This window comes from Salmo salar, chromosome 19 (assembly GCF_965601325.2).
Source record: "Salmo salar chromosome 19, fSalSal1, whole genome shotgun sequence".
Classification (NCBI taxonomy): Eukaryota; Metazoa; Chordata; class Actinopteri; order Salmoniformes; family Salmonidae; genus Salmo; species Salmo salar.
Genome location: NC_138309.1, coordinates 25,793,520 through 25,808,042, shown reverse-complemented (window position 1 = coordinate 25,808,042; position 14,523 = coordinate 25,793,520). Strand labels below are relative to the sequence as shown.

General features: G+C 41.7%; 1 protein-coding gene across 2 annotated transcripts in view; it reads right to left on the bottom strand.

The window, feature by feature from the left end:
• The window catches only part of fars2 (phenylalanyl-tRNA synthetase 2, mitochondrial), a 150,725-nt gene that overhangs the window by 125,391 nt on the left and 10,811 nt on the right, over nt 1-14,523 (bottom strand). For both annotated transcript variants that reach the window (XM_045702156.2, XM_045702157.2), the window contains exon 2: nt 13,621-13,742. The gene's annotated coding sequence lies outside the window, so the exon portion shown is untranslated. The remainder of the gene's footprint in view (nt 1-13,620; nt 13,743-14,523) is intronic.

The window sequence follows — 14,523 nt, the reverse complement described above, 5'->3', positions numbered from 1 at the left end:
GGCGTAAAAGAAACGCCTGAGCGGAGTTCCCACATCAGGTTTTCAATGGAAAAAGAAGCTAGGTTGAATTAATTGCATCCCTGAAAACCGGATGCATCCGGTTGATGGCAAATCCACTAAGGGTGCTCAAAGACTAACACATTTGGTAACTAAAGGTGACTCTCTCTGACAGGTCTCTTATTCCTTCTTTTAACAAATAGTATCTTTCTTTTCAGTATTTTATTTCATGATTTGGGGCAATGCTGAGGGGATGGATAAACATCTGAACCACTAGAATTAGAACTACAGTCCAGCACACCAGGTCCTGCCACGTACAAATATCAGATCAAGAATTTATACTGAACAAAAATATTTTAAAAAACGCAACATGTAAAAAGCGTTGGTCCCATGTTGAGATGAAATAAAATATCCAAGAATTGTTCCATATGCAAAAAAATTCTCTCAAATTTTGAGTACAAAAGATAATCCATCCACCTGACAGGTGTGGCATATCAAGAAGCTGATTAAACAGCATTATTATTACACGGGTGCACCTTGTTCTGGGGACAATAAAAAGCCACTCTAAAATGTGCAGTCTTGTCACACAACAACAATGCCACAGATGTCTCAAGTTTTGAGGGAGCGTACAATTGGCATACTGATTGCAGGAATGTCAACCAGAGCTGTTGCCAGAGTATTGAATGTTCATTTCTCTCCAACGTCATTTTAGAGAATTTGGCGTCCAACTGGCCTCACAACCGCAGAGTTTAACCAACTCTATGCAAAGGAGATGTGTCGCGCTGCATGAGGAAAATTATGGTCACATCTGATAATAACTGGTTTTCTGATCCACGTCTCTACTTTATTTATTTTTTTAAAGGTATCTGTGACCAACAGATGCATATGTGTATTCCCAGTCATGTAAAACTCATAGATTAGGGCCTAACGAATTGATTTTAATTGACTGATTTCCTTATATGAACTGTAACGCAGTAAAATCTTTTAAAATTGTTGCATGCTGCGTTTATATTTTTTTGTTCAGTGTAGATCGGAAACAACGGAGATCAAAATTACATTGCACAAAATCTAACGTCGTAAACAAAATCAAGTGCAAAAGCGGTCCGATCAATGATCCGGTTCAGAGACTCACTGGCACCTCGTAGTATTTGGAGGTTGGATTTCACCCTATAAAACTGATACTCGGGGGACAGTGACTATAAATCAGCAGCTGCAGTCCGTAGGGGTGGCAAACCGTGGCATCATGCCATCGCCAGAGGGCCATGACAGGAATGAATAAGAAACAAAACGCCACCCAAGATCAATGAGGTAATAACTTGTCAATGAGGCCATGGCACAGAGCGACATGCGTCAAAACCCTGCTGCCCTTCGAAGTCGCTGACGTTGAAAGAGACATTATACATGGAAAGTGTTGGATATTTTACAGAAATATTGCAAAAGAAGTAGCACATAACTCGATGCTAGCTGCTCAAAATATCAATGTATTCAATGATGGCATGGTGAGACACAGACACATCTTCACACTAGTATTTAGCTTACCTTACCAAAAAAAAATTGTATTTTGGTATGGGTTTCATTAGTCCATTGTTGATATAGTCCCAAAATGTTTTGCATGTCAGCAATCAAGTTGTCAAGAGATATAGCTTTCAAAATACAGAAATACAGCTGACATGATGCAAAACACGCCATCACATGATGCAAAACGCAGCATCATATAATGCAAAATGCATCATACCGGCTTTATTTCTGTATTTTGAAAGCATTTTGGGACTATATCAACAATAGACTAATGAAAAAAATACCCCCCAAAAATGTTTTTGTGGAGTTTTCCTTTAACCTCAGCTAAATCCCTTTCTTACCTGGTACTGTTGCCAATACTACACTATTTTGATTTCAAGTAAAAGTCAGAAATAACAGGGAAGCACTGCTTCTTCCCAACTCAGGTGGCATGTTGGTCGAGCGGGTTAGCCTTAAGCGGCTTTGGGAAAGCAAGAGCAAACTGCCCCATGGTTAACGCCTCTTCACTGCACACACAGTGAGGACCGTGGTAGACTGATGAGCTGGCCACTGATACAGGCAACCGCGAGTCGAGGAGCCCTCATAGCGTCCGTGGAGTTCACGCCTGGGCACTAGGCCAGGGCATGCAGCCCTTGGACCGGGCCAGTAACAGGTGGTACATACTCCTCTCTCTCCCCACAGGCAGACCTTGTACCACCAGACTGGAAGGGATATCGCCACTCCGATCTCTCACTCCTGCATGCATGGATGGCACTCCACCCATGCCATGGCGAGTACACTGCTTCCTGTGCACAATTGGCCCTGCGTCGTCCGGGTTAGGGTTTGGCCGTGGTAGGCCATCATTGTAAATAAGAAAATTGTTCTTAACTGACTTGCAGAGTTAAATAAAGGGAGTTCAATGTCACTGTTTCCTTGACCTTAACGCAGAGAGAACAAAGCATGTTTTGACTCGTGATATTAGATTAAACCTGCAATGCCAGGGATAAAAATGCTATAAAAATGGCCTGTCTTTCCCCTGGAGAAGCGCAGCACACAGAAATTGTCTGGAGCCAGAGCGGGTGTTGTGAGCCATTGACAGCACAAACAAGGTACATTTTTACAGGTGGCTGAGAAATGTGTGGAGGCTGGACTCTTCACTCCCACCACATATATTCAACCCCACACCATCAAAGCCAGTCTCTATCCCATTGGCCCTTGGGGAGCCAAACATATTCTATTTGCATTGGCTCTATTTGTCAACCGCCAGATCTGATGAAATAACGCTAACATAACGTTAACACAACTACCACAAAACAATTATCCAGTATGCTTACTACACACTTTCCATATGTGTGGTTCATATATGCAAAGTTCATATGTGTGGTTCATCTTGCCACTGTGCTGTCGAGCCTTTATAAGTGATGGACATCGAATACAGGGTCATGGTGAACAAGGTGAGGCCATGTTGCTCTAAGGTGATGTGTACTGTAGTGGGAATAGAGATTACATTTCCCTGGGGTGTGTCATTGTGGAAGGAAATAGACTAGACTTCTTCCCCAAGACTGCATGTCAGGGTTGACAGAGGCAAACACAACTTGATTCCTCTTGGGACAAAACAAGTGAATTTAAAAGGGCTGATTCACAAGGTAGCAGGCAGCTCTCCTTTTGAGAAGTCATTTGAGACTCTGCAGGCAGGGTTGGTTTGTAGTCTGCTGCTCAGGGACTATTCCAAGATTCTCAGCTCATTCAACTATGAAACGTACAAGATCAAAGTGTCAGATAGTTGGTATTGAGGGTCCTCTGCAGGTTTTTTTGTGATTTCTATATAAAAAAAACACAAGTGTAACACAGCACCTAGGCATTTGTTTTTGAATGGAAGTTGTGAATTCAGGTGGAATTCTACTCTTAAGGGATACTGAGTAGGGAGGGTGTCCAATCAGAAACCTGTATGTTGACCAATGGGTAAAGTGAATTGTGTAGATAATCCTCTAAGAAAACCAATGGTCCAAACCTCATGTTTGGATCATTAAAAAAAATCATAAGAAAAAAGTTATTGGAGTTTTTACCCTTGTAGGACAACCAAACTTAGGGTGACTAAATAAATGGCCAGAGAAAAGAAGTGGTCCAAAATAAGGAACATTGCACAGCATCACGTCAGCTACGCTGGATGACGTGCGAGAATAAAAGGCTACCTGACAGGCTCACTTTCCCGCTGAACTCATCTTTCATCACCAAAGCGCATTTTCACCCACTCTGAGCAGAGTTGGTGGACACCCTATACTGAGCAATCAATTCAATCAAGCGCTAATTTCAGTATTTATGCACTGGCATTATAACATACTTGTATTATTCCCTTAGTGAAATACAAACATGGAAATATATTGGGTAGGTATGTTGTTCCAGTAACATTTGTTTATTTTTCAAGTTATATCACACAATATTTTACATACAGCAGGATTTTAAAGGAACAAAGGGTTCGGCCTGCTTCGTGTTTTCTTTTTTGCAATGGATTGTAATTCTGGTATCATCACAGCCCTGGTAAACGTGGGTACAGCATTTTTTGGGGTACATTTCCAAATCCTTGCCTGGGAAGCTGACTGAGCAGACACACCGGTTGTGCCATCTGTGAAATACACTGAAGGGTTCTATAAACAGAGGGAACACTAAAATAGCAGAAACAGTGAGGGAGCTGAAGACCACCTTGTGTTGGTGGAAGTGCGTGGGTGTACTAATACTAGCAGGGACCGGGGTTGGAGGTGTGCAACAACCCTTTCAGTGTCAGCATCCAGATGCAGGTGTCAGTGAATTGACGTGTCTGCGATGCCCAAGCCTACACGCCCGCACGTTAATTCACTGACACCTGCATCTGCATGCTGTCACTGAAGGGTTGTTGCACACCGCCAACCCTACAAATTTGAATTGATCACCAGTGAGAAAACATACTGCTTTCTGTTCAGAAATTAATGCTACAGGGGATCAAAAAGAGTGGAACAGACCGCCATTGCAAAGAAGGTTGGTATTACAAAGTTTAGAGCTTGGGCAAGTTCAGGCACGCCCCACAGGGAGACAGGATATATTGAACTGCCCATTCATCACAGCGCATTGTCTTCAGCTATTGTCATGCAGTAAGATGGTGGGTGTGTGTACAACCCTGCACAAGTTCTAGTGAGGCTTTTCATGAGAACCCATCTATCAATGGTCATGCTTGGGCTTTTTGTTTACCGTAAATTCCGGACTATAAGCCGCAACTTTTTTCCCAGGCTTTGAACCTCGAGGCTTAAACAATGACGTGGCTAATATATGGATTTTTCCCGCTTTCAATTTTTTTTTCTCCAAAAAAACACATTCTGTGACGTGCTCAGTTTTTTGGCGGCATGAAGCTTTCATTAGACCAATGAAATTGCAGAACGGGTTAAGGTCAAACAACTTTTTTGTTTACTGTTTAGATTAAATCGAGCGCTCTCAAACTTCCCATCATTCTGATTACGGTAGTCATTTTGTCACCCTCATCATGGCAAAGACACGGAGAAATGCATATGATGCAGCTTTCAAGTTGAAGGCGATTGATCTGGCTGTTGGAAAAAGAAATAGAGCTGCTGCACGGGAGCTTGGTCTTAATGAGTCGATGATAAGACGTAGGAAACAGCAGCGTGAGGAATTGACTCAGTGCAAAAAGACAACTAAAGCTTACTGCTAATTTTTAATTTTTGTTACAAGCCGTGTTTCGTTAAAGCCTATTTATTTTTGTTACAAGCCGTGTTTCGTTAAAGCCTATTTATTTTTGTTACAAGCCGTGTTTCGTTAAAGCCTATTTATTTTTGTTACAAGCCGTGTTTCGTTAAAGCCTATTTATTTTTGTTACAAGCCGTGTTTCGTTAAAGCCTATTTATTTTTGTTACAAGCCGTGTTTCGTTAAAGCCTATTTATTTTTGTTACAAGCCGTGTTTCGTTAAAGCCTGTGTAAAGTTCATTTGTTTCAATGTACCGGTAGGCACCTGCGGCTTATAGACATGTGCGGCTTATTTACGTTCAAAATAATATATATTTTTTAAATTCAGTGGGTGCGGCTTATATTCAGGTGCGCTTAATAGTCCGGAAATTACAGTACTCATTTGGTCCCATTGCAACAGACAGTTGCAGCCAAATATATTGCACTTTTCTTATAGGGTATTATATTTCTTCTAAAATAAGCTGAAATTGAAAGAAATAAACTTTTGGTCTCCGTCCCAAGTACTAGCTCTGGGGTGCCAATAAATTTGTCCATGCCATGTTTTTTTTCCTAAATAAATGTTTTTAAACTTAAGTTTACAAAAATGTAATTGATTCTGCAATGTTGAAAAATCCTATAACAAGGTGGAGATTAAAAAAAGCTTTCAATTTCAACTTATTTTAGAAGAAATAGGGAATTATTTAAGGAAAGTGCAAGGGCGCCAACATATTTGTCCGCAACTGTATATGGAACATACTTGTGGTGGAAAAAGTACCCAATTGTCATACTTGAGTAAAAGTAAAGATACCTTAATAGAAAATGACTCAAGTAAAAGTGAAAGTCACCCAGTAAAATACTACTTGAGTAAAAGTCTAAAAGTATTTGGTTTTAAATATACTTAAGCATCAAAAGTAAATGTAATTGCTAAAATAAAATGATGTATCAGAAGTAAAAGTACAAGTACATTCTACCTGTCCCAGACCTGCTGTTTTCAACTCTCTAGAGACAGCAGGAGCGGTAGAGATACTCTCAAAGATTGGCTATGAAAAAGCCAACTGACACTTACTCTTGAGTTGCTGACTTGTTGCACCCTCGACAGCTACTATGATTATTATTATTTGACCATGCTGGTCATTTATGAACATTTGAACATCTTGGCCATGTGCTGTTATAATCTCCACCCGGCACAGCCAGAAGAGGACTGGCCACCCCTCATAGCCTGGTTCCTCTCTAGGTTTCTTCCTAGGTTTTGGCCTTTCTAGGGAGTTTTTCCTAGCCACCGTGCTTCTACACCTGCATTGCTTGCTGTTTGGGGTTTTAGGCTGGGTTTCTGTACAGCACTTTGAGATATCAGCTGATGTAAGAAGGGCTATATAAATACATTTGATTTTGATTTGAAGTAAACATAATTTCAAATTCTTATATTAAGCAAACCAGACAGCACCATTTTCTTGTTTTTAAAATGTACGTTCTTTACACCACTGGAACATACTGACAGCCTACTTTCTAATGCAGAAAAATTGTGAACAATTCTTTGCAGGCTCTAACCGGCGACCGCTTAGCCAACATTTCAACTTCTAACTACAACAACCTTGAGAACCTTTTGTGTGAAAGACCCACTGAACACTACAACGGGAGCCCACACAGCACAGGGATCTGTATTACATCGCCTCTTTTTAATCAAAGTTGGAGCAAAGCTGCAGTTATCCGATGCTTCCTTTTAACTCCAAATTCACTTTTCATGACATGTGGATATCTATCGGAAAAGAAAACCTGTCTTTGAAAAACAACCGTGCCCTTAATCTTCAAGTGCTACAGTTCATCCCTTGGTAAGACTCTGATCTTGTATGTGAGCGCTAAAACTTCTCCCTGAAATGAATTGGTGGAAAACCGAGTTTGTCTCCCAGGACTAGAGCCCTGCATGGGCATGGATTTTATGCCCGAGCCCTACCCATGCCCGCGACTTTCAGGGCCTATAGATCCCCACAGTAGAGGTGTCATAATACCCATAAAACCTAGCGGTCCAACAGGAAAATGGTTCCAATTGTTTTTCCACCATTCATTTGTCCATAGGGGATTTTAGAAACACTTAAAATAAGGGCTGTGATTCGTGTAGGCTTTTCCTGGCGTGACATTTTGATAATCATGTAAATCTCTCCCGGACAAGGTGACTTTTATCAATATATTCGGCTCCATTTACGCTCAGATTCGAAAATGCTAATTAGCATCAAAGTAGACATCATGCAAAACTACAAATCCCTGCAAATCATCTCTCGCTGACACCTTTGCGAACAGGTAGTGTCAATTAATTTATTTTGCACAAGACAGTTCATAGAATTGTCTATTTAAAGAAATGTAGGGAATTTATTAAATACTACATGTAGCTAACATTAGATAGTTAATCCAGAGATTCTTACCTTTGCCTCGATTCGGCAGTCTTGTCCAGATCATCATGGTATTTATAGTTCTTTATGATAGCCACATTAGCATTTCATTTTTGGGGGGTAAATACAGCCGAATATATTGATAAAAGTCACCTTGTCTTAGAGAGATTTACACGGTTATCAAGACGTCATGCCAGGGTAAGCGTACACAAAACGCAGCCCTTATTTTAAGCGTTTCTAAAATCCCCTATGGGAAACATTTATGGTGGAAAAACGATTGGAACCATTTCCCTGTTTGACCACGAGGTTATAGGCATTATGACTCACACTGTGGTACTCAATGACCTGTTTGGAAGCCAGTTGTCAAACATGTCCTCAAACTTCATCACTCTCAAAGAAGTTCAGGTCAGTCAAATTAAGTCTCAATCCATATCAGTCAGGTTTAATCTCAATGTGAATCAGCTAAAACCAGAATTAAGCTATGCTAATATTTATAGGAGCCCCGCTGTCATTTGCCAGTTACCAAATTACAACAGGTCAGAGTGTGCAATGAGTTAGAATGGATGACTTGGCAAATCACAAAAGCCATTTGCTCACTTATCGCTTAACATGGTCTAATCTAAAAAAGGTAGTAATACAATTAAGAGTTTATGGTTTTATGAGAGCTTGAGCAGAAACCGTGACAGACAACATAACATGATCACTTTAAGGGCTGTAATAGATTGTTGAATCATGTATTTAAGCCAGGATACGGGCTAGATAAGCTTTTAAATAAATACATGGAGCGCACCTCATCCAAGTTGTATTATTGCGTTGTGTGTGTACAGTACGTGTGTCTCATAGAACATGTGTTGTATACACATCGGCATGCATGTAGGTCCCACTGTTTACGTCAAGATGTATGCCATATGCATAACGTAGGGTGTGTGTGTGTTTTGCATTTCTATGTTATATCATATGGCAGCTGGCTCTCTGGGCTATGCAAGTGTGTGTATGGCTCTGTTTGCGGGCAAAGGTTTGGTGCTGCGGGGCTCAGGAAGAGCTTTACTGAGCAAAATGGGGGACACCGGCCCGAGACGTCACCATAGACCAAAGAGAGGAGAAACTTGCTCTTAAGATAATATAGCGACCATAAAGGATTACGAAAGCATGCTTCTGAGGAATTTGTTCCACATCCCGGGTAATATTAGGTGGGGAAGAAAAGTGTTGCTGTGGCCAAAACAGTAATGTCGCACGGCAACAGAACTGTAACACTTCAAACACTCAGTGCAGTATTTGTTCCAAACTAGTACAAAAACAGGCAACAACCCAGTAGTGGTTTGCTAATTAAAATCTAATGTACTGCAGATGTTGTCTACCACAAGCCAGCAAAATAATACTTAGAAATCCATTGATCCCTCTGAGAGAAAAACATTGGAAACTGTGCATAGGTTTAGGTTAAGTAACAGTTTGTGGATTAGGTTCAAATTAAAAGCGAAAGGCCGTAGAACCACAACCTCGAGAGAGCTTGGCCGATCAGCGATCAAGACCTTGAAGCCTACTGCGATAGTATGAGAAGAGACAACGGAGTACATTTAGATTAGTTTAGGCCTACTTTACTGACTTAGGTTTTATTTGCTTAAATTCCTTTTACCACAACTCCCTGACAACCTTGGCAAAATCAAGGTCCTATTCTCTTACATGTCTTTGCATAGAAGGGGAATTTTCATTACTCTCGATCATGGTGAGCGTCAACAAATTAGCTTAACATGACTCAGGGATATGAAGTAGATGCACAGAGTAAACAGCATAGTGGGTCAATTTCCGCAACAACTAAGACCATTGAAGCGCAAGGGTAGACGTCTCCGCTGTTATGGTCCCATACCTAACACGCTGTAACAGAGTGAAGCGAACCTGTGCAGATACTGTGTGTGACAGTGATAGCAAAGTCTTGCATCTCGGTCATCACAATATCTGCAATGCTGCTTGTTTTATTTAGTTGTCTACCTTTAAGAACATGAATATGGAGCCAACTGTCCTTTCTTGGAGTTGGACTGGGCAATTTGAGACACCCCCCCTTGCCGCAGTGCATCTCTGGCAATTTCCAACAATTATCACAATGGCTAATTTATCTCGGTGACAGCCAAGCAAATGCTACAACCCTGCACACAAGGTCATTACCCAGGGATTGCCAGCTAATGTGTTTACTCACGTCTTTCCAAACACTCCCCTCCCCAAAAAGTGATTAAGGTTCTCTGCAACACAGTTAAACTCATGGGAATAGCACTCAAAACTGCCTACAGCCCTGTAAAACTGTAATGTACAAAGTATAATTACGTTAGTAGCCCAGGTCTATGGTCCCCATGATGAAAGAGGTGTTGCATGGCCTCTGAGGCTTCTGCTTCACCGAGGTCCCTTTGGATATGGATTGAGGTGGTTGCCATGGTCATAATGCATGGCTATTGGCTGCCTTCTAAAAATCAATACCCTTAGGTCATACCTAATTTCTAGGCTATATCTCCAAAATGCTAATGCCTCACTATCGATTGCTGACAGGAGAGGGCATGTGTTGGTGCATGGTCGCTGAAGTGTTGTTTTTTCTAAGCAGCCTAATAATGTTTTTTTTGCCAGGGGCTGATTTGTTTTGTTTTCCAGTTTCCCTTGGAATGAAGTGGCTTTAGTCCCGTTTTAGCTGTTGTTTGAGTTTGTTTTCTTCCTTTCACAATGACATCCCTTACCTGAAGGCACTGCGGGCAGGTTGGATCAATCCTTATTTGGATGGATTGTATTTCTTCATAAGGAAGCCCATCTTGATTGTTTTGCACTCTCTCTGTTATTTTTCATTTCCATGCTTTCCCCCCTCTCATCATTGGACTGGGACGATCTGACTAGTGGCTATGGTTTCTTAAAGTGAGGTCCTCGATTCCCAGGGAAAGACATGCTCTCCAGTGATAATCATGTGAGTGAAGATTTATAGAGGGCAAGACGCCGCCTAATGGCCTGCCAAACAAATGTGCCGTAATAAACATTTCACTGGCAATCTCTTCTTCTCCTCCAATCTGGGCTGACGTCAAGCTCATCTGACTGATGCACCGCCAAGGGGCAACGGAGTGAAGATGGACTTGTTTATATGTGGTAAGAGACTTGGGTGAACTAATAACCGGATCTCTCTCAGACCTCAAAATAGACTCTAGGCCAGGGCTCTCCAACCCTGTAGGCTTTCCCTCCAACCCTAATCTAGTGCACCTGATTCTAATAATTAGCTGGTTGATAAACTGAGATCAGGTTAGTTACAACTGGGGTTGGAGTGAAAACCCACAGGACTGGAGAGTCCTGCTCTAGGCGCTCCTGCTGTAAGCAAGTGAACTGCTTTAAAAAAGGGAGAGTTCACTCTTTTTGTTCATGCACATTTTCCACTTAAACACCTTAGGTAGGCCTTCATTTAATCTAAACAGGATTTTAAAGATTGTTGGCTAGTTATTTTGTCATGCCCAGCATCTTCTGGCTAGCATTTTTGAAGCCTATAGCAATGCAAGTAGAAAGTATAAGAATCACGTAACAGAGCACTCAAAAGCATAAAACAAAATGGAACTATCCCTTTAATGCAGCCGTTCTGGCAAAGTAATGATGAGGTAGTAAGGGGACATTTTGAAAGCGTAAAAAGCGGTTGTTATTATCAAAGCACAGCAAGTCACTTCAAATACAACAAAAATCTAGTTTCAAATGCACAGAAATAAACAATTACACAACTGAATTATGCAGCTTGTTTGTACTTTTGCATTATATGTGTGCATAAATTATCACTGACCAATGTTGATATTTTGAAATAAATCCTACTATATTGTATTGGGAGAATAAAATTCCACCACAACCATTGTTGGCCTAACACTGGAGCAACTTTTTATTTGTGTTGACATAATGTTGTGCCTCTTCCTATCAATGTCCTTTTTTGGGAGAACTGGAAGTGTAAGAGCACTGAAGGGTCAAGTGACTAACTACACATTAAAAAGGGGCAATCTTCGTTTGCAATACATTTCCATTTTTTTAATAATACAGTGCATTAGGAAAGTATTCAGACCCCTTGACTTTTTCCATTGTTTTGATACATCTTTATTCAAACATTTATTAAAAACACATTTTTCCTCATTAATCTACACACAATACCCCATAATGAAAAAGTGAAAAAAAGCATACAAAAAAAGTATTTCAAATAAAAAACAGAAATACCAAATTTACATAAGTATTCAGACCCTTTGCTATGAGACTCGGAATTGAGTTTAGGAGCATCCTGTTTCCACTGATCATCCTTGAGATGTTTCTACAACTTGATTAGAGTCCACCTGGAGTATATTCACTTGATTGGACAAGATTTGGAAAGGCACACACACCGGTCTTTATAAAGGTCCCACAGTTGACAGTGCATGTCAGAGCAAAAACCAAGCCATGAGGTTGAAGGAATTGTCCATAGAGCTCCGAGACAAGGTTGTGTCAAGGCACAGATCTCGGGAAGGGTTCCAAAACATTTCTGCAGCTTTGAAAGTCCAAGAACACAGTGGCCTCCATCATTCTTAAATAGAAGAAGTTTGAAACCACCAAGACTCTTCCTATAGCTGGTCACCTGGCCAAACTGAGCAATAAGGGGAGAGGGCCTTGGTCAGGGAGGTGACCAAGAATCCGACGGTCACAGTGACAGAGCTCCAGAGTTCCTCTGTGGAGATGGAAGAACCTTCCAGAAGGACAACCATCTCTGCAGCACTCCACCAATAAGGCCTTTATGGAAGACTGAACAGATGGAAGCCACTCCTCAGTAAAATGCATATGACAACCCGTTTGGAGTTTCCAAAAGTAACCTAAACACTCTCAGACCATGAGAAACAAGATTCTCTGGTCTGATGAAACCAAGATTGAACTCTTTGGCCTAAATGCCAAGCGTCACATCTGGAGGAAACCTGGCACCATCCAAACGGTGAAGGATGCTGGTGGCAGCATCATGCTGTGGGGATGTTTTTCAGCGGCAGGGACTGTGAGACTAATCAGGAGGGAAATATGAACAGAGCTAAGTACACAGAGATCCTTGATAAAAAACCTGCTCCAGGGCGCTCAGGACCTCAGACTGGGCCGAAGGTTCACCTTCCAACAGGACAATGACCCGGAGCACACAGCCAAGACAACGCAGGGGTGGCTTTGGGACAGATCTCTAAATATCCTTGAGTGGCCCAGCCAGAGCCCGGACTTGAACCCGATCAAACATCTCTGGAGAGACCTGAACATAGCTGTGCAGCGACGCTGCCTATCCAACCTAACAGAACTTGAGAGGATCTGCAGAGAAGAATGGAAGAAACTCCCCAAATACAGGTGTGCCAAGCTGGTAGCGTCATACCCAAAAAGATTAGAGGCTGTAATCGCAAATGTGCTTCAACAAAGTACTAAGTAATGGGTCTGAATACTTATGTAAAAGTCATACTTAAAAAAACTATTTTTGATTTGTCATTTTGGGGTATTGTGTGTAGATTGATGAGGGGAAAAAATCTATTTAATCAATTTTAGAATAAGACTAATATAACATAAAGTGGAAAAAGTCACAGGGTCTGAATACTTTCTGAATGCACTGTATACCGATTAATTCTAGGAGAATATAACATGTACAACAAACACTTTATGCGCTTAATTCAACTGTTGTAACCCATCAGAACCCAAAATAAGCATATTTTACTCCACTGTTTAAACTAAAATTTCGATCACGTCGATGGTCAGTCCATCCATAACTCTTTCTATGAATTTGAGAGTGGTTACATTTCTCCAGCCCCATCCCTCAGCTCTTTACCAAAACAGAGGCAGGGTGACCGGCGACCGCTTTGTTATCGTTCTGTTTGAACCGCAGATTTCCCCTTTAAGAAATAAAAATCATCATCGTGCATCAAGTCACACCCTCATATCTGACAGGTTACTGCATCTGCAGTGCTATGAGAGTGCACCAAGTAAAAAACGAAAACAACAAAACAAGGACATCAATACAATGTTCAACACAGGCAAAACACCATGTCAGGTACCTACCTCTCCAAGGTGAATGGTACGGAAGACTTTGGTCTCACAATCTGTGGGTTGAGAGAAGCGAGGAAGAGGGTATAGTTGTGTTTCAGTTCCGGTCACCCACTGGCCTGGATCCTTCTGGCCGCCTGCACATGAGACAAAAAATAAATAAATCGATGGATCAAAGGCCTTGTTTTGTCAGGCGGAGCGGAGAGTGACCACCTCAGTGCTGGGGGAGGAGACCATGGATTCACCCCAAAGCCAAGCAACAAGTCCATAATATACTATGGAGGATAGAGGAGTCAGGCCTAGCATCAGTTTGAGTTTTCAGGTGATTGATTTGACACAGTGAGTAGAGTAGGTTAATATAACCATTAAAAGACAACAAATATAACTGCTATATAAGAATTAGGAAACCAACATTTCCTACCAATTTCTCTTCTCACTCCTTATTAATTTTACGAGGGAGTGGGATGACCATTTCTCATTGCTTTTTAGAAAAGAAGCAGTAATCTCCACTCACATACCCAAACCACCCACCCACGCAAACTCCAACGGCGCCACATCTCTTGGTCCGTATCCCTCACTAACCACGAGACCCACCATGTCAGAGGGTAAGAAGGGCCCCATAGGAAATCAATAGGAGGAGACTCCACTCCTGAATGACTCGTCTTCTGAAGTGGCTGCAGACCAGCCGTTATGGCTGTCCCGTGCGGTCAGACTCGATAAAGGGTGGCTTGAGTGATCATCGCTCCCGCTCCACACTAACTGGAGCTCAGCTAGTCAGTCAGCGAGCAAGCAAAGGTGCTACCTGTTACTGAAGAAGGAGAGAGTGGGAGTTTTGGGTGTGCAGTCACAGCAGGCACTCAGCTGCACCAAGTACTCTCATTGACAGGCCTGCTGGCTTTTTTCATACAGTGAGGGAAA